At 29.0% G+C, this 25,437-nt stretch overlaps 3 pseudogenes across 1 annotated transcript; 1 reads left to right on the top strand and 2 right to left on the bottom strand.

Moving 5' to 3' along the window:
- The window catches only part of LOC145961836 (proto-oncogene tyrosine-protein kinase ROS-like), a 155,887-nt pseudogene that overhangs the window by 77,763 nt on the left and 52,687 nt on the right, over positions 1 to 25,437 (top strand).
- Positions 1,710 to 10,095, bottom strand: LOC145973671 (proto-oncogene tyrosine-protein kinase ROS-like; annotated as a pseudogene). The gene is made up of 7 exons (XR_014439533.1): positions 9,954 to 10,095; positions 7,180 to 7,322; positions 7,012 to 7,105; positions 6,342 to 6,872; positions 4,690 to 6,117; positions 2,116 to 2,223; positions 1,710 to 1,924 (listed from the first exon to the last, which is right to left on the bottom strand). The product of XR_014439533.1 is annotated as a proto-oncogene tyrosine-protein kinase ROS-like (transcript).
- On the bottom strand, positions 13,975 to 14,777 carry LOC145974912 (uncharacterized; annotated as a pseudogene).

The following is a 25,437-nucleotide window of genomic DNA, read 5'->3' as shown; positions in this document are numbered from 1 at the left end:
AAGTTTTTTTTTATGTACTTGGCGTATTTTTTCACCTTTTATGAATATTGCACCCTAGCGATGGAACGCTCACGCACACTACCAGGCGATAACTCGAAAAGTACTCAATAAAAAAATACTTTATTATAGTGTTTTCAAAAGCTCTCGAGATAAACTATAAGAATGAGATAAACTATAAGAATAAAAAATAGGAAGTTTCGTTTAAAAAATTAAAGGTGACCTTCATGTGACCCTCAAACAATTATCCAAGGTCAAACCAATGGTATCATTTTATGTTCCTCTTCGAGTCAAACAACTTTTGTCTGAAACATTTTTCCAATCTGTTTTACTTTAAGAGATATTCTGCTGCATTATATTTACCTTACGATAATAATCATCCTTGTAGATATCTTTAGCTAGTCCAAAATTTTCAATTTTGACGATACGGTTTTCGCGATTTCTCGAAGATACTAAGCAATTACGACATGCTAGATCTCTATGCACGAAACGCAACTCTTCCAAATAGCAACAGCCTCGCGCAACATCTTCGCACATGGCGAGCAAATCCTGCAAACGAGCATGCGAATCTAACGCTTACAAATTTCGACAATCTCTTAAAAATTTTAACAGATCACCAGTTTCCATCAATTCCAACACTAGTAACGGCGAATCTCTATCTAAACAAACGGCTAACAATCTTAATACATGTTTATGTCGAAAGTGATTCATAAGTCTGGCTTCTTCTAAAAATTTCTTTTTCTCATGGGAAAAAGCATCATTTCGAAGCATTTTTATTGCAGCGGATATCTCTGTGCTCGATCTTTCTAAGTTCTTCACATTTCCTTGAAACATCTGCGAAATATTTTACACAAATTTACATATTTCATTTACGTATTTCATTAAAAAATGTATAATTTAATGTCAAGTAACGTTATATTTTACTTTATATTAAATAATTCAACGACAAATACATAATAAAGTGCATGTATGTTGTTCCACCTAAATTTTATATTATAATCTATAATAAAAATTCATGTAATTCATGTCTTTATTATTAAACGCACATCTGTTTTGTTGATCTAGAAATTAATATCGTGAAACGTTGCTTGAAAAAATTAATTTTTACCATTCCGAATGCGCCGCTAACAAGAGGTTTTGTTAATGTAATTTGTTTACGTTTGATTTCGGTGATTGCATATTTATCCAGATTATAATGTAACGTAGGACTGTAAATCATATTGAATTGAGTGTTTCAGCAAGGTACTTCATGTACAATAGCTATATTATAGTCTGAAGAACTATAACTTTATTTTATTGTTAATATAAATTTAAAACGCGATAGAACGTTAGCGAACCGCCACCTCAGCAAACCACGCGCGAATTCGCCGGAAACACGGATTTCGACTTTTGAAACGCCTTTGCTTGCACTAACAATAAGATTTGACCGTCACAAAAGTACATCATGACCTTATATGGTCATGTTGCTAGGCGATCTTCTCCCAAATTTCGCCATTAACGAGTGAATAAAAAGCGCAGCACGCGGCGGACAGTCGTTAATAAAAAATTAATCATTTACCAGTGCATAGAAGGGCTAGTCGCTATTTAACGCGCCGATTATTAAAAAAAGAATTTAGTACTTAAAGTCTAGCGGAGTACTTAAAATTTAGTACTTAAAGTCTAACGGAACTAAGGAAGAGGCTGAGAAAAGAAACCCGAGACTTGTATAGAGTAGCTAAACAGTGAATGTATTTAAAAATATTACAAAAAAGGAAAATAAATCAATTTTGTTAATAAAAAGGGAAATATTCGACGACCCCGTAGCCCTTCCTTTATTACTCCCGGCGGCGCCCCACATCCTGTGCCGCTCCAGGCACAACAGCTAATTCCTTGTCCGTCATTATTGAAGGCAAAATTTGTTCAGTATTATTTCTGCGTTGTCGATATACTGTAATAAAATTTGAATTTAGTTATGTAATAATATCTATTAAAAAGTTTATCGCTTTTAAATAGTATTTATTAATTTAACTTTATATAAGTAAATTAATTATTTTCAATAAATCTCTAGATATTACAACTGATATATATATGTATAATCTACAATTCAAGTCAATACGCGCGTATATCAAATATACTTACATCTATAAAAGTAGCAGGCGCAGATTACAATAACTATAACGATAAAACTTAACAACAATGGTAGGTAATATTTTATAGCTAATATTCCAGAAGTGCTCGAAATATCACCTATATTACGCAAAAATATAATTTTAATATCTTCGTGTGTGTGTGTTTTCTTCAAAAACTTATTTCTACTTATAACTTTATTATAAATATTTAATTTTCTAAATTTTGCAGGCCTTTTAATATCTAAGAAAATAAGCATATAATATTAATATACATATTAATATACATATAGCACAGAATATTCCAATTACTTTGCGACAATGTTGCAATATTGCAAATTGCAATGAAATATTATAGAACATCGCGGAAATATAAATTAATAAAATATTTGTTAGATATTAGAAATACAATATTTATATTTTAGAAACATTGCAATAATACTTTTTAATTTATCTATAAAAATAATGTAATAACCGGGAGGGCTTCAGTTGCCTATATTCCCGATTGCCAACTGCTTCGTTTGCGCACAACATTTTGCCGACAGCTTCTTTTGCCGACATTCCCGATTTCCTACATCCCAATTGCCTACATATATTATTGCACACACGAAAAAAATGAAAATACGAAAGTACGATTGCACACATGACATTATTGCGCACATACACATTGCACACATGACATTATTGCACACATACACATTGCGCACATAACATTATTACGCAGTTACACATTGCACACATGACATGATTGTACACATGCACATTGCCCACATGACATTATTGCACACATAAAATAAGAAAATCATATTAACACTTTGCACACATGACTTTATTGCGCACATACACATTGCACACATGACTTTACTGCACACATGCTCATTGCACACATGACATTATTGCACACATGCACATTGCCCACATGACATTATTGCACACATAAAATAAGAAAATCATATTAGCACTTTGCACACATTACTTTATTGCGTACATACACATTGCACACATGACTTCATGAATTTATATAGAATTTAATACAATTTAATACAATTAAAAAATATCAGAAATGTATGTGTACACACACACACACACACACACCGGGGGGGTGCAAGGGGTTCTTCGGCCCCCCTCCCGCACCACCCCGCCGGTAGGCAAGGTGGACCTTGCTTCATGTGGAAAGTCGCAAACCCATGTGAAATTTTTGAATTGTATTAAATTCTATATAAATTCTTGAAGTCATGTGTGCAATGTGTATGTACGCAATAAAGTAATGTGTGCAAAGTGCTAATATGATTTTCTTATTTTATGTGTGCAATAATGTCATGTGGGCAAAGTGCATGTGTACAATCATGTCATGTGTGCAATGTGTAACTGCGTAATAATGTTATGTGCGCAATGTGTATGTGTACAATAATGTTATGTGTGCAATGTGTATGTGCGCAATAATGTCATGTGTGCAATCATACTTTCGTATTTTCATTTTTTTCGTGTGTGCAATAATACATGTAGGCAATCGGGATGTAGACAATCGGGATGTAGGCAATCGGGAATGTCGGCAAAATGTTGTGCGCAAACGAAGCAGTTGGCAATCGGGAATGTAGGCAAACGGGACCCCCCCGTAATAACCCATACAACACAGAACATACAAATAATATGAGTCGATATAATTCTAAGCTGAAGGTAAGCATTGCTATTTTTTCTATTAAAGGATATAGATAATATATTATCATCGTTACACAATATATTTAGTGATATATTAATATCCAGGTAGCAAAATAACATCTAAAGATGTCTTAACGACCTATGACGTCATTAAAACGTTATTAAAATGTCATTCTGTTACCTGGAATACACTCATGTACAAATATGATATTAATAAGTTTTAAAATATTTTTTCATTATATTAAGAATAAGTATTATTTTATCCAAAATTGTATTTTTTAATTTTTATTTCATATGCATTTTTATGTATTTTTTACATGCAAATATATGTAACGGTAAATGTAACGAATTTTTAAAATATTTAAATAAAACTAAATAAAAAGAATTAGTAATAAATGCATAACTAATTCAAATTAATGTTTATATATTTACTCCATTATAAGAGTATATAAAACATCTAAAGTAAAGAAAGTGATTCGTATAAATATTTAAAATAATTTTGTATCCAAAATATAATATTTTAAGTTATATGATTATGTTTAAATATAATTTTACAATATATTATTTTAGATATGATGTCGTTGCAAACTTTTTTCATATCAAGCTTTTTAATTATATGCTTCCATATGCTTCTGTGATATTTATCTGTCGGAAACAAAAATACTCTATATATAATATTATTAGATGGCTGCCATAACACACACATTGCGTTCTTTCAAATATATTACACTGCAATGTTATTATAATATTTCATTGCAATATTAGACGAAGCGGACATCTTAACTTTGTCACAACCTTAAAACAATGACTCAGCAGAGTTTCGCAATCGATTTGCAATATTGCAATGTTTCAATGAAATTATTCTTCAATATATCTGCAATCTTATTGTGCTATATGGGTATTTTCATTTGCTTACCACGTTTGCTACCATGTGTTGAAAAAATAAATCTTTCATCAGCCGGCCATATAAAATTTTCCTCATATTCGAGGTATCTCAATATCAAGCGAAACTTGTATAAAGTTCCCGATTGTAAATTTTCGATATGATATATTATTTCTTTGTTATAATTCATTTTAATATAATTTGTTGTTTGCCACTTTTCTGTTGCAATGTCTTTGTACTCTAGTGTAGGAAAAACCGTTAGATTAATGTTTGAAATCCATGAAATGTTCATGCTATTTATGTTGGCCCCGCTCAAAGTAATATTGTTTGGTTCTGAACCAAATTTGGTATGTGATCGATCTTGCTTAAACTCTCGTTGTAGAAATCGCTGAAATTACTTGGATACACATAGACGTATATCAAGTAATCTTGTACTGGTAGCGACAAGTTAATCTTCGCGATAAATCTGCCGTCTGCCATACGTTTCGGCACATTGATAAATTGTTTGCTCTTTTGTTGCGTGCCGTTCACTAATGTAACTGACTTCCAATGCACTTCGTAGGTCACGCAGTTCAGTTTCTTGAGTGGCATCCAATGAACTACTGCTATAGTAGGCGTCAAAGCTAGAACACTTATGTTTTCTGGTGCATTAAGCTTACCCGAATTAGTTTTTATTGGTATCACATTCGAATCGAATGGATTTATTGATAATTGATCAAAGTAAAAATTACTTAAAGTAAACTTCAACTTGTACTCTGTAAATGGTGTTAAGTTCTGAATCTCGTAATATCGCTCAGCCGTCAGCACATTGAATTTTTCAGACTTGTTGTCTAAACAGCTTACGGAGATAGTATATATAGTAGTTGGTAAATTATATTTTTTGCATCCACTCTTTACAACCGGCTCCGGAAGATTTATAATGATGCTGTTTGTCGTTGCAGTCACATTCTCAAAATTATAAACTTTTTCGTAAGGTGTCAGACATCTCATTGGAGGATATGGTTGTAAATATTTATCAAAAGCGTAAATTCTATTTAAAGAATATTTATCTGAGCCTATTCTTATCTTTTCAACATATTCGTCTACATTTACGCTCTTGAGACTTGCGTATTTCTTTTTCGAAACGTAGATATGATAAGTATATTGAAGCCGATTAAATGCTAAAATGTAAATGTTTGTTTTGTAATCGTCATAGACCGGAGTCTGAAATCATCACTTATGTTTTTCGTGTGTAAAATCGTATTGCACATAGAAAGGTTAATGTTTGTGACAGTTATGTGATAAACATCTATCCAGTAAATTAACGGCTCTTCATTATTCATGTTATCAATTATCATATGATGGATATAAGACGCAGGAAATTGGCAAAGGGATGAATTCATCTGAACAATTTGCACGTTTTTTCCATCGAAATGAGATTTCATCATATCATATTCTTTATTCATCCAATTGTATGATATGCGATATAAAATTCTAAAAAATATATAATTATTTTACTCATTATAAAACATTATTTTAACAAAAACAGAAACTTATATGTAGTAAAAATTCGAAATTCTTATAATTATATAATAACTTATTATTATTTTTTACTTATGATCTTAATTATAAAACCACGTAAAATTATAAAAAAGTTACAAATTTGCATAAATCTTTAATGGAAAATTATTTTTTCAGGTGAACGGTAGTAAACGTACCCCATAGACGGTGATACAATTAAATAGTCAAAAGTAATTTCTGCTTTGAAAATCTCATCAAATTTAATTATGCCATTTTCCCACATTGTTAAGTCGAACTTTACAATGAAAGAGTAGTCTGTATCTTGATAGGCTATATATAGATTTCTTGCTACCCAGTCAAGGCAGAGATTAAATACAAGATAATCAAGAGTAGCTATTTTTGTGATATTATTTTCAGTAATCTCCAATGTCATTAGATTATTTCTGCGCATCCAATAAATTCTATGTTTTTGTGCCCAGTAAGCGACATCTCCTATATCCGATTGTTCAACGAGATGATTAATAGTCTTTGAATCTAAGTCCAATATGTGGATGACAGCATTCGTTATTAATAATAGTTTAGGTATTGGATTTTCATGCGTGTGCTCCAATTTTGTAGTTGTGATATTTTTATCGTCGCAGATTTGAATCTCTTTTAAGTCTTCGATGGAAAAACATTGCACTGTGTATCCTTGTATTATTTCATCGGTAAATTCAGATTGGTTCCATCTGTAAAAAAATAAAATTTTAGCCATTTTATATTTAACAAAATTATAACAGAATTAACATTTTGATATAATTATGTCGTTGAATTTAAGAAAAAGAGAGAAAAAAGAAAGAATACAAACTGAGAATTTACATTCTTTACCTCAATGTTACAAAAATGTCGTCTACTTTCTCCGTGAATCGATGGGAGAATTGTACAAATGCTCTGAGAGATGTTGGCTTGCTCAACCTGCTTTCTACAGATTCTGAGATCGTATATATTAACATAATTATTTTTTTATTAATGTTTTATGCATTTTTTGCAACTTACCAATAGATTCTGGGATCATAGAAATATTTACAAGTGGAACTTCGACTTCTCGCTCATTTCTCACTGTCATACTATCAGAATGACTCTGATCAGGTTTGAAATTTAATATATGATAATCACTTTTCGCGGACGTTGAAATATCCGTAACAAAGTATAACATATGAAAAGATTTAAATGAGTACCGTTGGAGCAGAAACGCAGTTATTTCTGTGTTTTTAATGATAAATTATATAGATTATGAAACAAAAAATTACCATTCGTTTCTTGTTTGGTTAATAATATCGATTTGATACATACCATTCCTAATTGATAATTGATTCCTAATATGTGACGTACAATGTAGTTTTGTTTGTGTAGAATCTATTTTTTGTTTCTTTTTTAAGACATCTTGTATATCAAACGTGATTCACATATCAAAAGGAAAGTCATGCAGTAGGTTAATAAGGATTTATAACCGCAACTTTTAACAAATAATACAAGTGAATGTATAGCTTTTTCCACTTGTTGAAACAATTTTGCCTAACGATTTGGTTCTTTCATGACAGGTTAGTTAACTCTTCTCTAATTTTATCATAACTCAAATTTCTTTTCAAAAATTTGTCCGATATCATTAAAGTTTTAATTTGTACTTCAAGAATAAAAATGTTAAAAATATTGTTTTTTTACAGTTATTAAATATTTTTCCTAGAGATTATACAAATTCTTTTATCTATAATCTTGTCAAATTTTTTCTAAGTTATCGTTATATTTTTAATGAAAACAAATCATAATAGTATATAAACTGATGTCTCGATAAGTATATGTGCACATAATTATATATAAATGAATATATGTACAATGAAAATTAATATAAATTTTAGGGTGTAGCGATTGCTATTGCGATTGATATATTGTCGATTAAAATATTAACATTATAGTTAATTTAAAGTTTCATTAGATGGATCGACTCTCGACTCTCTGTCTCGACCACAACGCTGTGGTGAAATAGTTTTAACTAAACGTATAGGTGATTAAGACGAAATTATTTAATTATTTTTAATATTTAGTGAACTCAATTAAACGTAAAATATTTATAACTATTTTTGGAAAATGTTTATAACTATTACTAAATATTTTGTTATTATTATCATACTTGGTGATAAAAACTAAATATTTCAAAAAATGCATTACTAAATGCATCTCATAGATTTACCCAGAATTTTTTTTTCAGTGTAGTAGTTTTATTCTGTTATATAATTATCCTTAATACAAAGAAATGATGCTAACTATCTAAATTAATTTCATAAAATGAAATCTAAAATAAATCTAAATTAATCTAAATAATCTAAATCTAAATTAGTATAAATCTTATACTATGTATCAATAAATGTTATTATAAATATCTAGAAAAATAAAGAAATTTTAATAATTGAAGAAAAGTAACATATAAAAAAGTCTTCAAGTGTCATCACATGTATATATAAATGTAGGGGAAAGTAGATAGAAAGCTTTATTAATTTTAAAAATTATTATTTTTAGAAATAATAATAGTATATATATCCTTCTCTCTCTCAGGGAGAGAAAGGGAGAATAAGAGACAAAAATAATATAATCAAGTTTTAATTTACCGTTTTGATTGTGTACTTAATATTATATTATATAACATCGTTTCATAAACAAAATTTGCAAGCTTTATATATTCTTTGTTTACATTGAATAAAATTTTCTTTTATTATTATACAGGGTGTCCCATTCTAATGTCCCATCCCAAATAACTTTCTTATTTTTAATTTTAGAAAAAGATGTTTCAGACAAAAGTTGTATGGTTTCAAGGGGGACATAAGGTGGTGTCATTAGTTTGATCTTGAATAGTTACTTGAAGGTCACGTGAAGGCCACTTTCAATTTTTTAAATGGAATCGTCTACTTTTTATTACATATTCTTGCAGCTCATCTCGAGAGCTTTCCAAAACACTATAATTAAGTTAGTTTTCATTAAGTACTTTCCAAGTTATAAGGCTTGAAATCATTTCTTAATTTTATATAAACCGTAAAATATCTTGTAAAATATTCATTTTTCGATTACCTTACCATAATACTTTTATGTACAAAATAATGAGAGAAATCAATTGGTGTAAAGAAAACACATAATTGTTTCGAAAAAAAAAATGTAATTGTTAATTGCAAATTACATTCTTTCTTTCGAAACAATTATGTGTTTTCTTTACACCAATTGATTCCTCTCATTATTTTGTACATAAAAGTATTAAGGTAAGATAATCGAAAAATGAATATTTTACTAGATATTTTATGGTTTATGTAAAATTAAGAAATGATTTTAAGCCTCATAACTCGGAAAGTACTTAATGAAAACTAACTTAATTATAGTGTTTTGGAAAGCTCTTGAAATAAGCTACAAGAATATGCAATAGAAAGTAAGGGGTTTCATTTAAAAAATTGAAGGTGACCTTTACGTGACCTTGAAGCAACTATTCAAGGTCAAACTAATGACACCACCTTATGTCCCCCTTGAAACCATACAACTTTTGTCTGAAACATCTTTTTCTAAAATTAAAAATAAGAAAGTTATTTGTGGTGGGACATTAAAATGGGACACCCTGTATATAAAATTTCCTTATACATCCTACTTTTATGTTGAATAGTTTTATTTTATATTATCATATATATAGTGTATATAATTTAACATTATATATTTTTACACTATACATTTTTAGTTACACTATTAAGGCAATAACATTCAATTGCTTCTTAATCAAACGAAAAATATCTCTTACTTGTGTGAAATTTAAATCCGGACACATGGAAACGCATTCTTCCTGGAGGCTGTTTGCGGTGGTATAATCTTTCGGCATAAACGGATAATTGTCTTTGTCAGTACTAAACTTTTCAATAAAACGCCTAATATTGTTCCGAACATAATTTGCTATTTTCGTAAATGTTTGCACTCAATCAGTTTCCTCAATTAGTTGTTTTCCTCACTCTACTAATAATTTATTCTGCTAATCGAGTTGATATTAATTTATATATATACATATATAAATTAATATCAACTCGATTATATATATATACATATATATACATATACAGGGTGTCAGGGCAATCTCTTCCCAAAAAAAAGCTCTTGTAGCTTCCCTCGAGAGCTTTTCAAAATACTATAGTAAAGTATTTTTTCAATGATAAGGAAAGGCACGGAAGTGTTCCCTTCCGATTTTGATGAGCTTTTAATATAATATGTTGTTTTCTTAATTTTGTAAGTACATATAAATTTATAATTATATATTTTGCTTATTATTTTATGTTTTATAATTATATATTTTCATTTTTATAATCACATATTTTATGTTTACTCATTTATTTAATTTATTTACTTATTTAATATAGTTTTTAATAATTTATTAAAGTAGTTGCTTACGTATCGTACGTTTCGGATATAAATATACACACATATTTCATATTTTCTAATTAATTTTATTTATTTTAATATTTTTTTATTAACAAATTTTATTTCATTTTTTATTTTAATTTATTAATAATTCTTAGATGTTTAATAAAAATTGTTCAAAAACCATCACATTAATTTTTCACGAAATGTACGTACAATCTATTGATTCAATAGTTATCACATTATAAGTAAGTGATTTAGCATAGGGGTTGGAATAAAAAAATAAAAAGTGAAATTGCATTTTATTCGAATTTATTATTGTAATGTGACGCCAGATCATTTCGACATCAGGAATCATCGGGCACCATCGAGAATCAAAAATCTCGATCTGTCCTGAGTCCCGATATTACCTAAAGTCTCAGTTCCCATCATAGCAAGTAGTCTTTATCTTATCCCCACTCTATCCACTTACGAGTTCAAATAATAACAAAAAAAACTTTGAAAAATTATCATAAAAAAATTTAAAAAAAATAAAATTTTTTTCTGTTATTGTTGTAAAATACTTTTGAAGCCATTTAACTTTTAATTTGAAATTTTTTTTTTATCTTATAATTTCTGAAACATTCATCTCAAAAGAAAAAAACCAATTTTCTTCAAAGAGGTGTTTTATTCTAAACACGCGTATGGGCACGTATAAAAAAATACGTGTCCCTTATTTTTGTCTAGAAAACAACATATTAAAAGCTCATCAAAATCGAAGGGGGACATTTCCGTGCCTTTCCTTGTAATAAAACCATCACATAAAAAACGACGGCATGGCCCCGGCATGATATAATTTTTAAATTTTTAGAACGTATTTTATAAATTTTTAAACGTATTGAATGCAGTTGTTTATAAATTTTCAAACTCTACATATGCTGTTATTTATTATCATTTTTCACGAAATGTACGTACAATCTATTGATTCAATAGTTATCACATTATAAGTAAGTGATTTAGCATAGGGGTTGGAATAAAAAAATTATATCAATATTGATTATATTTAAATTAACAAGAAACAAAAAGATGTTGCCAACAGTACATGGTGTTTACAAGCGGTCACCCATCTAACGAAAAGGATGGAAGTGTCCCCATCCGATTTTAATGAGCTTTTAATATGTTGTTTTCTAGACAAAAATAAGGAACACATATTTTTTTATACGTGCCCATACGTGTGTCTAGGGGGTAAAACACTCCTTTGAAAAAAAATCGATTTTTTTCTTTCGAGATGAATATTTCAGAAACTATAAGAGATAGAAAAAAGTTTTCAAATTAAAAGTTAAATGGCTTCAAGAGTACTTTACAACAATAACGAAGAATTTTTATTTTTTTAATTTTTCAAAATACCCTCACCACTTAATATTTTTTTTTAATTTTGAACTTTCTTTATTACCAAGTGAAAGGTTATTTTTTTACGAATCCAACCATATATGATTAAGTTATGTTTCAAAAAATCATTTTACAGAATTAATTATAAATCTCTCTGTAATACGCTATTCATGTCCGTCCGTGCGCTCGATTTTTCGCGCAACACATCCTGTTTTTCTGTAATGAAAGATAACTAACACGGATACATTTATCTATGTAATCACGTTTTCTTTTGCGTGCATAGCTAGAATAACATTGATATAACAAATCAAATTTATATTTAACCGTTTGAGTGGCACGGACTTTTGTAGAAACTCGATCGAAAAATGCCAAGCGGCGCGATAGTGCTTGTCTAATTCCGAGTCGAAGAAAGGTAAGTAGCCAGCCTTGTTTATAATATTAAAAAAATGTACACGTGTAGAAATGTTATATTACTTCAATTTCACCTTAATTTGCCTATGACTAAACGGTAACAGTAAAGACACGCACCGACAAAAACCGAGCGGTTACTGTGAATTTACAGATTGATGTGCTGGCACTTTTAAGCACTGGACAAAAGAAGCGCGATCGCGCCGCTTGGCACAAAGGTTAATATGTGATAAGATATTAAAACGCTAAATATAGATAAGTTCAAAATGTATGCATGAAAAATGACACACGAGGCTCTAAACTTGTTTAATTTAAGACGGCACAAGATAAAATAATAATAATAATAATATTAATATAATTATGTAATTGCATAGCTTTACGGAGTGCATGCTGCACTTATTTATTACACTTATTGTTTCATGTAGAAAAGGAATTACTATCTTATATCATAAATCGTAGCTATTTTTTTTTCCATGGCTTGATGTTTGACGTTTGCAAAAGAAATTAGAAACTTAAAAAAATTTAAATTAAAGTCAAAGATTAATGATTATGAAAATGTTTGAAGTATACAATATAAATATATATCATTGAAGCACAATAGTATAAAATGTGTAAAAAAAATATTTCGGTGGCCATTGTACGACTTTATCAGTTTAAAATTGATATTCCTTCTAGTTTTGGCAGAGGGATAAGACCTAGATCTTTTAGTGATAATATTCAATCTACAAGATTTAAAAGAGATAGATATTTCTTTACATCAAAATTTATTAGTTGTTCTGCATCGTATGAGAATTAAAGTAAAAATGAAAAGAGGAAAGGAGGTGTAGGAGAAAGACATTCACGTGAAAATTTTTCAGATAAAGATAACTAGATTTTGAACACTTATGCAATTAATATTATAAAAGAAGTAATATATATGAAAGTTTTACAATTGTAACATACAATTTTATAAAGATCATTAATAAGAGAAGAGAAGAAAGGATAAGATAAAAGAAGGTGTAAACATAATATCCATTTATTTTAAATCATATATAAATCATCATATATAAATATATAATGCTTTCATTAAATAGACAAATAAGAAATTTTGTAACATAATTATATAATTCAATTGCACAATATAATTGTATAAATGTATTTGATATAATTATGTACATAAATAAAATTATGGTTCAAAATTACAAAGATGGTGGTCATGAAAAAGATGTTGTAAATAAAGAGTTCTCTTACACCATGCACAAGTAATTATAGCAATATTGCCGCAAACATCGCATGTTCGTTTAAAATTTTTTTTGAAACAAAAATTAACTAGCGTTTCAAATTGTGCTGATCTATCTTCAATATAACCTCTTTTATGTCATACATATTTAAATAAATCTCTAAATCTCGGTAATGAAAATTGATAGTGTGTTAAAGATTGCAATTTTAAAATGGCATCTCGTGAATAAAGTTTGATCTCTAAGTCTAAAAATATGACAATATCCGAAAAATATTTTATAAAATTTTTCCACAAGCAAAAATCATACTATCTAATGGTTCTTTGGCCCGTTGTATAGTCTCTGCTGGTATAGTTAGAAAAACAATATCTTCAACAGATTCTGGTTTATTTCTTGCAATTATATTTGGATAATGTCCAGTTCAAGAATCCAATAATAAAACTGATTTAGAACCAACATTTGGAAAATAAATTTCTTTTAACCAAATTTCAAAATGATGTCATGTTAATTTTCCAGATTTTGAGGCCATAACAAAAATATTGTTCTCCCTAAACATTTCTTTTACTCTCAGACCAAATGATCCAGTGGGTTCTTTTAAAACAATAAAAAGAGGCGATAATAATCTACCATCGCCTGAAATTGTTGGTTGTATAGTATTACTACGTGTAATTGCCAATATTAACTGTGCTGTGCACTCTTTTTTGTACCTTGGATTGCTAAAGAACGACCACTGCAAAATTCTAATTGAAAACCGCTTTGGTCTGAATGATATAATATATTTTCATATCCATAACGCGTAATATAATATTTTACATTTTCAATAAACTTATTGCTTTCTACTTATAGAGATTCTTTTGATTTTATAGACCTTTTTGTAACAAATTTTGTGACTTTACTAACAATATTATGTGCCATTTTAAATTTCCTTACCCATGTTCTTGATGCTGTAAATTCTGGTACATTAATCTCCTGTTACGCGTTGAGGGCCAATCGAGCAATATCAATATCGTGAATAGTTACACCTTTCTCTAGACTTTCTTGGAATTTTTCTAATATATATGGTGAAATTTCCTTTAACTTTTGCAATTTAGTCTCATCTCTGTTAACTTATTCTTCTCATCTTCGTAATTGACGTAGTGATGTCACTTTCCGAAATCTATGTTTTACAATTTCTAACGATTTTCTTTTAACTGAATCAGCAGATTTCCAAAACTCAATAGCATTTATTCAATTGGAATATCATCCTTTACACATATCATTTCTTTTACATAATATACTGCTTCTTGTTCTTCATCTCCATCTTCGTCTGTTACTAGTTCTGTTTCAGGTATATATGTCAAAAGAATTTTGAAAATCAAGAGAATCTTCTTCATCTATTTCAAATTTTTCCTCATACATTTGTTACAGCATATTTTCTATTTTTTCTTTTACTTCTGTTTCTTCATTTGTAGTAGGAGTTTGTGGCAAATTAAAAGTAACGGCATTAAACAGAAGTATTATGACGTTTCGCGGATTAAACTGCATTTTGCTGTAAAAATATAATAAAATATATATATATATGTCAGAAATATAATTAGTAATTATGTTTAAAGAATGATAAACTTTATTTTATGCTTATTGTATTTATTTTTACTTTTTATTAAATTTTCTCCTTCTTCTTTGAGAAGTATGTTCAATAAAACAGACGGTAATTTTAAATAAACGTTTGTTGACGGTAATTTTGTATAAACATATCTGTTATTTCCACAAAAGTTATAAGTATCAAAAAATTTCAATACTTTAAAAAAATAAAAATTTATGTTCTAATTGTGATTTTATACAGCCGCAAAAGTACAAAAATCGTAAAAAAAATATAAATTAATAGATTTTTAAAATATCAATAAATACTCTTACAAGAGCACACGCATCGATTTAGTATATCATTAAATGATATCACGTATTAAGTTAACACTCGCCAAAACCTCTTACACTATCTCGCTCCAACAAATTCAGATATATTTATATGATGTTTGTCAGATATATTTATATGATATATTATTTTTGTATGATTTTTGTGTCCTGATATTTATACTTATTCAATTGTTTAGGATTAAATGTCTAGCACGGTAAAAACTTCCGATAATTATATAAAATGTCTTTCAAATATATCTGTTAATTATCTTCTATTACGGAAAAACAGTGTGCGCAATGTGTTGCGCGAAAAATCGAACGCATGGACGGACATGAATAGCGGATTTATAGAGAGGTTTATAATTAATTCTGGAAAATGATTTTTCGAAACATCACTTAATCATATATGGTTGGATTCGCAAAAAATATCCTTTCACTTGGTAATAAAAAAATTTCAAAATTAAAAATATATTTAATGGTAAGGGTATTTTGAAAAATTAAAAAAATTAAAATTTTTTTGTTATTGTTGTAAAGTACTCTTGCAGCCATTTAACTTTTGCTTTGAAAATTTTTTTGTATCTTTTATAATTTCTGAAATATTCATTTCGAAAAAAAACCGATTTTTTTCAAAGGAGTGTTTTACCCCCTAAACACGCGTATGGGCACGTATAAAAACAAAGTGTCCCTTATTTTTGTCTAGAAAACAACATATTAAAACTTATTAAAATCGGAAGGAGACACTTCCATGCCTTTCCTTGATAATATTTGTTTAAAAATGTTTTTAGAAAAGTTTGAAAGACTTTTCTAAAATGGAAAATTCTTTTTAATTTGAAAAACTCTAATAATTAATAATTTTTTAATACTTATTTATTTTAATTTATTTATTTTAATAGTTTAATAATTTCATTTATTTATTTTAATTTATTTATTTATATTGGCCACTATTACACGGTATGCCGCTGAAGTGAAAAATGCCGGTCTCGCCTTAACCGGTCTTTGGCTATCTGTCTATTAATCTGTGATCTTACAACAAGCTAGTATATCTCACAACAAAAATTAGTATCCTATAACGTCTGTTGACGATCTCCATACTAATATAACCTTGAAATAAACACACACATTTGCACTAAGAAGATAATAGTCGTTTATTGTTAAACATGTATATCGATCAAAAAGTATTTCTGTTGAATTATTTTTCTGAATATATTTAAATTTTTAAGAAATTATTATTAACTGATTAACCCAGTTCTCCAGTCTGAAGATTGCATTTGATCCCGTGTGATGTAAAAGAGACTAGATTCTCTTAGCAGAAAAGGAAATCGAATATACGTTTGAACATAACAATAATAACGATTCTAAACGGCCGTTTACTTGTTTTTTGACAACCTTACAATTTCTTCGATTCGAGTCATCCACCACTGATTGTGTGACTTCGGGAATACACAATTGTAACAATATGTTTTTTCTTCGATTCATCTTTCTCTTGGTTTTCAACGTAACGTATTTATAGAAGCAAAAAATATTTTGTTATTTACATTTAAGAAAAATATTCTTTAGCGTAAAACATTTCTACTAACGATACTTTGCGTCGAGCTTACTAACTTTATACTAATGGTACTTTGCATCTCATTTGACTTGATTGATACACTTTGATAGATATATCGATATAAAATCTAACAAAAGATATACATTATAAAGATGAAAGATAACACTCGTAAAATATATAATATTTATAAAAGTATTACAAATCTTCAAATCATACTTTGTTATACATAACAGATTCTATGATTTTCGAAGAGAATTATGTAATACGGACACTGAGATTTCATAAGTTATGCACAGGTATTGATATGGAAATCTAAAAGTTTTCATGAATTCTCTTTTGAAGATCCGATTGTTTGTATAATACTAGCAAATTTTCACACCATAATAGTTTCTCTTTTCTTCCTTTCTGAAGGAAATATTATTTCTCTAAATATGATATGTTTTTTCTTTACACCAATTGATTCCTCTCATTATTTTGTACATAAAAGTATTAAGGTAAGATAATCGAAAAATGAATATTTTACTAGATATTTTATGGTTTATGTAAAATTAAGAAATTATTTCAAGCCTCATAACTCGAAAAGTACTTAATGAAAAAATGTTTAATTGTAGTGTTTTGGAAAGCTCTCGAGGCAAGCTACAAAAATATGCAAAAGTATATAAGGTGTCTCGTTTAAAAAGTTGGAGGTGACCTTCACATGTCCTTCAAACGACTTTTCAAGGTAAAACCAATGACACCATCTTATGAATCCCTTAAAACCATACAACTTTTGTTTAAAACATTTTCATCGAAACCGCTATGATTTCGAGATATTCGAGTGTGAAAGTTAAAATGGGACACCCTGTATATATATATATATATATATATATATATATATATATATATATATATATATATACACATATAGTAGACAGTAGTAGACAGTAGTAGACGGATAGTAGACAGAAAACTTCATTAATTTTAAAAATTATTTTTAGAAATAATAATTATATACATATATATATATACATATATATATATATATATATATATATGTATATAATTATTATTTCTAAAAATAATTTTTAAAATTAATGAAGTTTTCTGTCTACTATCCGCTACATTAATATATACATACGATGACACCAACAGATTTTTATGTTATTATTCTTCAATTTCTAAAATTTATTTATCTTTCTAGATATTAATGATATTTATTTAATGATATTTATTTAATGATATTTATAATAAATTTAAATAAGAAAAGGCTTAGGACCGTGACGTAGGGTGGTGGTACGGAATGACAATTCAAAAAATTAAAAATGCTAAGACAGAGCCACAAATGTTAGAAAGTAATTTAATAAGGAAATGTCTGTCAGAGCAAATAATTATTTAAAAACATTTAATAGATAATTATGTACGATATGAATAAAACTACATCACATTCAATATATATCATTTAGGAATGGTACACTGAAAAAATTGTATTCTCAACTTAAGAATATGCCACTTATCTTTAGAATATAGCGCCAAGAGGAGATCCTCTTGACGCCTATTTTAGTATATATTCTAAAGATAAGTGGCATATTCTTAAGTTGAGAATACAATTTTTTCAGTGTATATATCAAACCGGTATTATTAAGCAAACAAAAAATGAATGGCAATTTTTCGTTTAGTTTTATAATTTATATAATTTATCATTAAAAGCACCAGAAACAACCACTTCAACGATATTCATTTAATTCTTTTCGTATCTTATACTTTATGAAGGATATTTCAATGTCCGAGAAAAGTGATCATCATATACTAAATTTCAAATCTGACCGGAGTCATTCTGATAGTACTGTGAGAAATGAGCGAGAAGTCGATGAAGTTACACTTGCAAGTATTTCTATCATCCCAGAATTTATCGGTAAGTTGCAAAAAAATGCATAAAACATTAATAACAAAATCTATGACGAAAAAGTGTAAATATAATTTAAATTCAAGAGAGAGTGGAAATCAAATCTAAACATATCTTCCAGTAGTGAGACGAATATAAATTCTAATTCCGTCCAAAAAGAAATAGAAAAGCATAATATAAACATAACATTGTACATAAAAATTGTCATGATTTAAGGTAAAGTCAATTTTATTAATTTGCTACTTTGTTTTAAAGCAATCGTAAATATTATACTTCTGATTTCTTAAGTTATAGGAATGTTTCGAAAAGTACTTGTCATTTTATTAAAAGTTATTTATTCGTTTTTGCCATGAATTAACGATTACTTTTCTAAATCTTAAATGACGTAAAAAATTTTTATATTATTTTTTTAAAGGTCAATACTGTGCTAATTTCCATATTTTGTTGTTTACATTTATTTTTTTCTCTTTCCTTTATTTTTACATTAAATTGTTCTTTCTGATTTACTGAGATAATCCACTTAATCTTATATATAATTATGATAATATGTACGATCTTAAAATCTCTAGAAAGTAGTTTGAACAAGCCAACATCTTTCAGAGCATTTGTACAATTCGACAGTCAATTCACAAAAAAAGTAAACGACATTTTTGTGACATTGAGGTAAAAAATCTAAATTTTCAGTTTATATTCTCTCATTTTTTTCTTCTTTTTTTACATTCAACGACATAACTATATCAAAATGTTAATTCTGTTATAATTTTACTAAATATAAAAAGACTGAAATGTTATTCTTTTACAGATGGAACCAATCTAACTTTACCGATGAAATAATACAAGGGTACACAGTTCAATGTTTTTTCATGCAGGACCTAAACGAGATTCAAATCTGCGACGATAAAAATATCACAACTACAAAATTGGAGCACACGGTGCACAATCTAACATCTAACACGATATATTATTTTCGAGTACGTGCGCATACTAAAATTGTTGCTGGTCCTTACACGGATTTAATCAATGTGTCGACTATACATGAAAATCTAATACCTAAATTATTACTCACAACAGATAACAGTATTAGAATATGGGTCCTAGATTCAAATACAACTATTTATCTCGTAATGTCAAAGTACGTATACTGATAAAAAAACATAGTTATAATTATCATAAATTATTTTTAACACTAACTATAAAGTTAAAGTTATTATTATTATACACAAGTTTATTATTATCAACATTATAGTAGTAATAATTATAAAAATAGAAATTTCAACTATAATTTTTTTACTATATATTTGTAGTTGGCTCTTTTTTTCAGTATATTAGGTGTCGCTTACTCGATACAAGACAATAGAATTTATTGGAGTGTCGAAAAACACCTAATGACATTAAAGATTAACGAAAATAATATCACAAAGATGGCTAGATATAATAAAGAACTACGTGATCTCTGCCTTGACTGGGTAGCAAGAAATCTATATTTGGCCTGTACAAAGTCAGGCTACTTTTATATTGTAAAGTTCGACTTAACAATGTGGGAAAATCGCATAATTAAATTTGATGAGATTTTCCAAGCAAAAACTACTTTTGACTATTTAATTGTATCACCGTCTATAGGGTACGTTTACTACCGTTCACCTGAAAAAATAATTTTCCATTAAAGATTTATGTAAATTTATAATTTTTCTATAATTTTACGTGGTTTTATAATTATGATCGTAAGTAAAAAAAAAATAATAAGTTATTATATAATTATAAGAATTTCGAATTTTTACTACATATAAGTTTCTGTTTTTGTTAAAATAATGTTTTATAATGAGTAAAATAATTATATATTTTTTAGAATTTTATATCGCATATCATACAATCGGAAGAATGGAGAATATGATATGATGAAATATCATCTTGATGGAAAAAAACGAGCAAATTTTTCAAATAAATGCATGCTTTTGCCTATTTTATCATATACATTCTTTTCGTGATATGATAATTGATAACATGAATAATGAGGAGCCGTTATGTTACTGGTTAAGTGAGAATTACACAATTGTAACAGACATTAACGTTTCTATGTGCAATACGATTTTACACAAGAAAAACGTAGGTGATAACATCAATTTCAAATCTATGACTATTGACAAAACAAACATTTTAGCAATTGATTCGTTTCAATATATTCTCTACGTTTTGAAAAAGAAATACGCAAGTCTCAAGAGCGTAAATGTAGACGAATATATAAATAAATATATACATATCGTCACAACCATATCCTCCAATGAGATGTTTGACACCTGAGGAAAAAGTTTACAATTTTGAAAAAGTGACTCCAACAATAAACAGCAAACAGCATTAAAATAAACAGCATTATTGTAAATCTTCTGGAGCCGGTTGTAAAGAGTAAATGCAAAAAATATAATTTACCAATTACTATATATACTATCTCAGTAAACCATTGTGTAGACGACAATCTCGATAAGACTGAAGAATTCAATGTGCAGACGTTCGAGCGATATTACGAGATTCAGAACTTAACACCGCTTACAGAGTACAAGTTGAAGTTTGCTTTAAGTAATTTTTATTTTGATCGATTATCGATAAATCCACTCGACTCGAATGTGATACCAATAAAAACTAATTCGGGTAAGCTTAATGCACCAGAAAACATAAGTGTTCTAGCTTTGACGCCTACTATAGCAGTAGTTCATTGGATGCCACTCAAGAAACTGAACTGCGTGACCTACGAAGTGCATTGGAAGTCAGTTACATTAGTGAACGGCACGCAACAAAAGAGCAAACAATTTATCAATATGCCGAAACGTATGACAGACGGACGATTTTTCACAAAGATGAACTTGTCGCTACCAGTACAAGATTACTTGATATACGTGCGTGTGTATCCAGTTAATTTCAGCGATTTCTACAACGAGTGTTTAAACGAGATCGTTCACATATATTCAGAACTAAACGATATTACTTTGAACGACGTCAACATAAATAGCATGGACATTTCATGGATCTCAAATATCAATTCAACGGTTTTTTCTGCGCTAGAGTATAAAGATGTTGCAACAGAAAAGTGGCAAACAACTGATTATATTAAAATGAATTATTACAAAATGAATTATAACAAAGAAGTAATATACTATATCAAAAATTTACAGCCGGGAACTTTATACCAGTTTCGCGTAATATTGAAATACCTCGAATATGAGGAAATTTTTATATGGCCAGATGATGAAAGATTAATTTTTTTAACACTTGGTAAGCAAATGAAGATACCCATACTGCACAAAAAGGTTGCAGATGTATAATGAAGATGTAATTTTATTGAAATATTGCAATATTGCAAATCAATTGCAAAACTCAGCTGAATCATTGTTACAAGATTGTGACAACGTTAAAATGTCAATTTTTTGTAATTTTGCAATGAAACGTTATAGCAACATTGCAGTGTAATAAATTTGAAATGCAATCATTTAATAATATTATTACAATTTATTACAATTATTTAATAATATTACTTAGAATATTTTTATTTCTAACGGATGAATAGATATCTCGGAAGCATGTGAAAGCAATAGAAGTATAATTAAATTTAAAAGCTTGATATAAATAGAAATTTGCAGCAATTTCGTATATCTAAGATAATGTTACGTCCAGACCCTGGAATGAATGGGCCGTATGGAAGGACGCAACTTACTTACCCCGTGACACACTTTATTCGGGCGTGTGTATGGATCGGGTCGAACGAATGTGAAGGGCCTGGCACAGGTCAGCGACCGAAGGTCTCTTTAACGCTGCGTTTTTAAGCCTATTCGTTCGATGGCCCCTATTCGGTAAAGGAATTTAATCCTTGTTACGCGGGATGGGACCTAGTGCGATCTCAGGATTTAGGGAAGAGAACGGTTTAAATAATTAAATTATACATTAAATTAAAAATACATATATTATAAAAAAAAATAATAAAAGAAAAATACATCTTAGCAGTTGTAGGTATGCGTGAGTGGGTATCTGTATGTGTATGTATATATTCTCGCGGGTGTTACAATCGTTCGGAGGTCATCAGTCAGAATATACAGGGAAGAATTTACGTTAAGAATTAAATTCTGATTGGTTAATACAATATACATATAATTAATATAATATAAGAAATAAAATAAAATAAAAGGTGAATGTGTAATAAAAAAAAATATGAATAACTCTTACTAATTAAGGGAAGTATAGAATTCGTCGCTTGCGCATATGTGTTATAGTTAGAATTAAAATTTTCTAAATTCGCTGAAACACAGGTCTAAATTAAAATACAATAATAAAATTAAGATAAGAGATTCGCCAAGTCTAAGTTCGAAAATTATTCATCTATTTCAACGGCTTCTCCCAAAAGTAATGATAATTCAAAGGAAAATAATATGAAGAGAAAGGAAAAGATAATAATAATAATAATAATATGAGGATGGGAAATTAAAAGAAAACGAAAGGGAGTCAAGAAAAAATAGAAATGAAAAGATATATACAGGGTTTAGCAAAAGTGTGGAAACCCCTTAATATTTCGAAAAATACGCATTTAAAAAAAAAATGTTTCATACAAAAGTTATAGGGTTTTAAGTGGCGCATTACACAGCAACATTATTATGACCTCGAATAGCGTTGTCAAGGTTATGTGAAGGTCACCTCCAACTTTTTAAATGGGATACCCTATATGCTTTTGCATATTCTTGTAGCTTATCTCGAGAGCTTTCCAAAACACTATAATTAAGTTAGTTTTCATTAAGTACTTTCCGAGTTATGAGGCTTGAAATCATTTCTTAATTTTACATAAACCATAAAATATCTTGTAAAATATTCATTTTTCGATTATCTTACCTTAATACTTTTATGTACAAAATAATGAGAGGAATCAATTGGTGTAAAGAAAAAACATAGTTGTTTTCAAGAAAAAATATGTAATTTGCAATTAACAATTACATATTTTTTCCTAAAAACAATTGTGTGTTTTCTTTACACTAATTGATTCCTCTCATTATTTTGTACATAAAAGTATTAAGGTAAGATAATCGAAAAATGAATATTTTACAAGATATTTTATGGTTTATGTAAAATTAAGAAATGATTTGAAGCCTCATAACTCGGAAAGTACTTAATGAAAACTAACTTAATTATAGTGTTTTGGAAAGCTCTCGAGATAAGCTACAAGAATATGCAAAAGCATATAGGGTGTCCCGTTTAAAAAGTTGGAGGTGACCTTCACATAACCTTGACAACGCTATTCGAGGTCATAATAATGTTGCTGTGTAATGCGCCACATAAAACCCTATAACTTTTGTATGAAACATTTTTTTTTTAAATGCGTATTTTTCGAAATATTAAGGGGTTTCCACACTTTTGCTAAACCCTCTATAAAGAAGGGCTGAAACGAGATATAAAGATAGAAAACAATATAAATTCTCGGTAAATAAATCAGAAAGAGCTAATAAAGAGAAATAAGGAATTGTTCGCGAATCGCCTTACGAAGATTCCCGGCGAACGGGGAATTGTTTGCGAATTGCCTTACGGAGATTCCCGGCGAACTGGAAATTGTTCGCGAATCGCCTTACGGAGATTCCCGGCGAACAGGGAATTGTTCGCGAATCGCCTTACGGAGATTCCCGGCGAACTGGAAATTGTTCGCGAATCGCCTTACGGAGATTCCCGGCGAACGGGGAATTGTTCGCGAATCGCCTTACGGAGATTCCCGACGAACGGGGAATTGTTCGTGAACCGCCTTGTGGAGATTCTAGACGAACGAGAAATCGTTCGTGAACCGCCTTGAGGAAATTCTAGACGAACAGGGAATCGTTCGTGAACCGCCTTGTGGAGATTCTAGACGAACAGGGAATGATGAGGAAGATGATTAGGAAGAGGTGAGACAAGGATTGATCGATTGATAGTAATTAGTAAAAATTTAATGGTTACTAAACTGTTTGAAATTATTTGTCAGACATAGATTTTAAAATATGAGATAGTAAGATATGGGAAAGGGAGAAAATAAAAATTACTCAATTTTACTCACAACTCGTTGGCATCACAAAATTGAGTGCGTTGATAAAATTGCAATGGTTGAGGTCGGAGGTTTATAACATGAAGATCTGGGTAATGGAGATGTTTATCAGAAAATTCACACGATGCACAATTAAATGTTAACAAAATAATTTTCACTGTGATAAAACAGATTAATAACTCAATTGCATAATGCAAGAAAAGAGGATCCCCGAGGCTATATAATTTTAAAATTGAATGACTGAATCTTGACTGGAACTGTGAACTGAATTGTCAACTGCACTGCTGCTCGTCGGAAGAATTAGCGTACTGAACTGTCAACTGTAGTGTTAATAGCGCGCGTCGCGCCTTGCGCTTGCATTTTAAAGTTATTACTCCTCCTCCCTTTTGGATGGTGGGGAATCTTTTTAGGCGAATTAAATAATTTCTATTACTCCCTTCCTAAGGTCAAGGAGCTTGATTTTTTAAAAGGAGAGGGGTCTCTTAAGATTTTTATTGGTTAAGCCCTTTGGCTCGAGACTTAGCTC

This window comes from Camponotus vicinus, unplaced genomic scaffold, assembly GCF_025532165.1.
Source record: "Camponotus vicinus isolate PSW18456_S1 unplaced genomic scaffold, iyCamVici1.0 SCAF_1, whole genome shotgun sequence".
Lineage (NCBI taxonomy): Eukaryota > Metazoa > Arthropoda > Insecta > Hymenoptera > Formicidae > Camponotus > Camponotus vicinus.
Note: the sequence above shows the minus strand (reverse complement) of the source record. Positions and strands in the feature narration are given on the sequence as shown.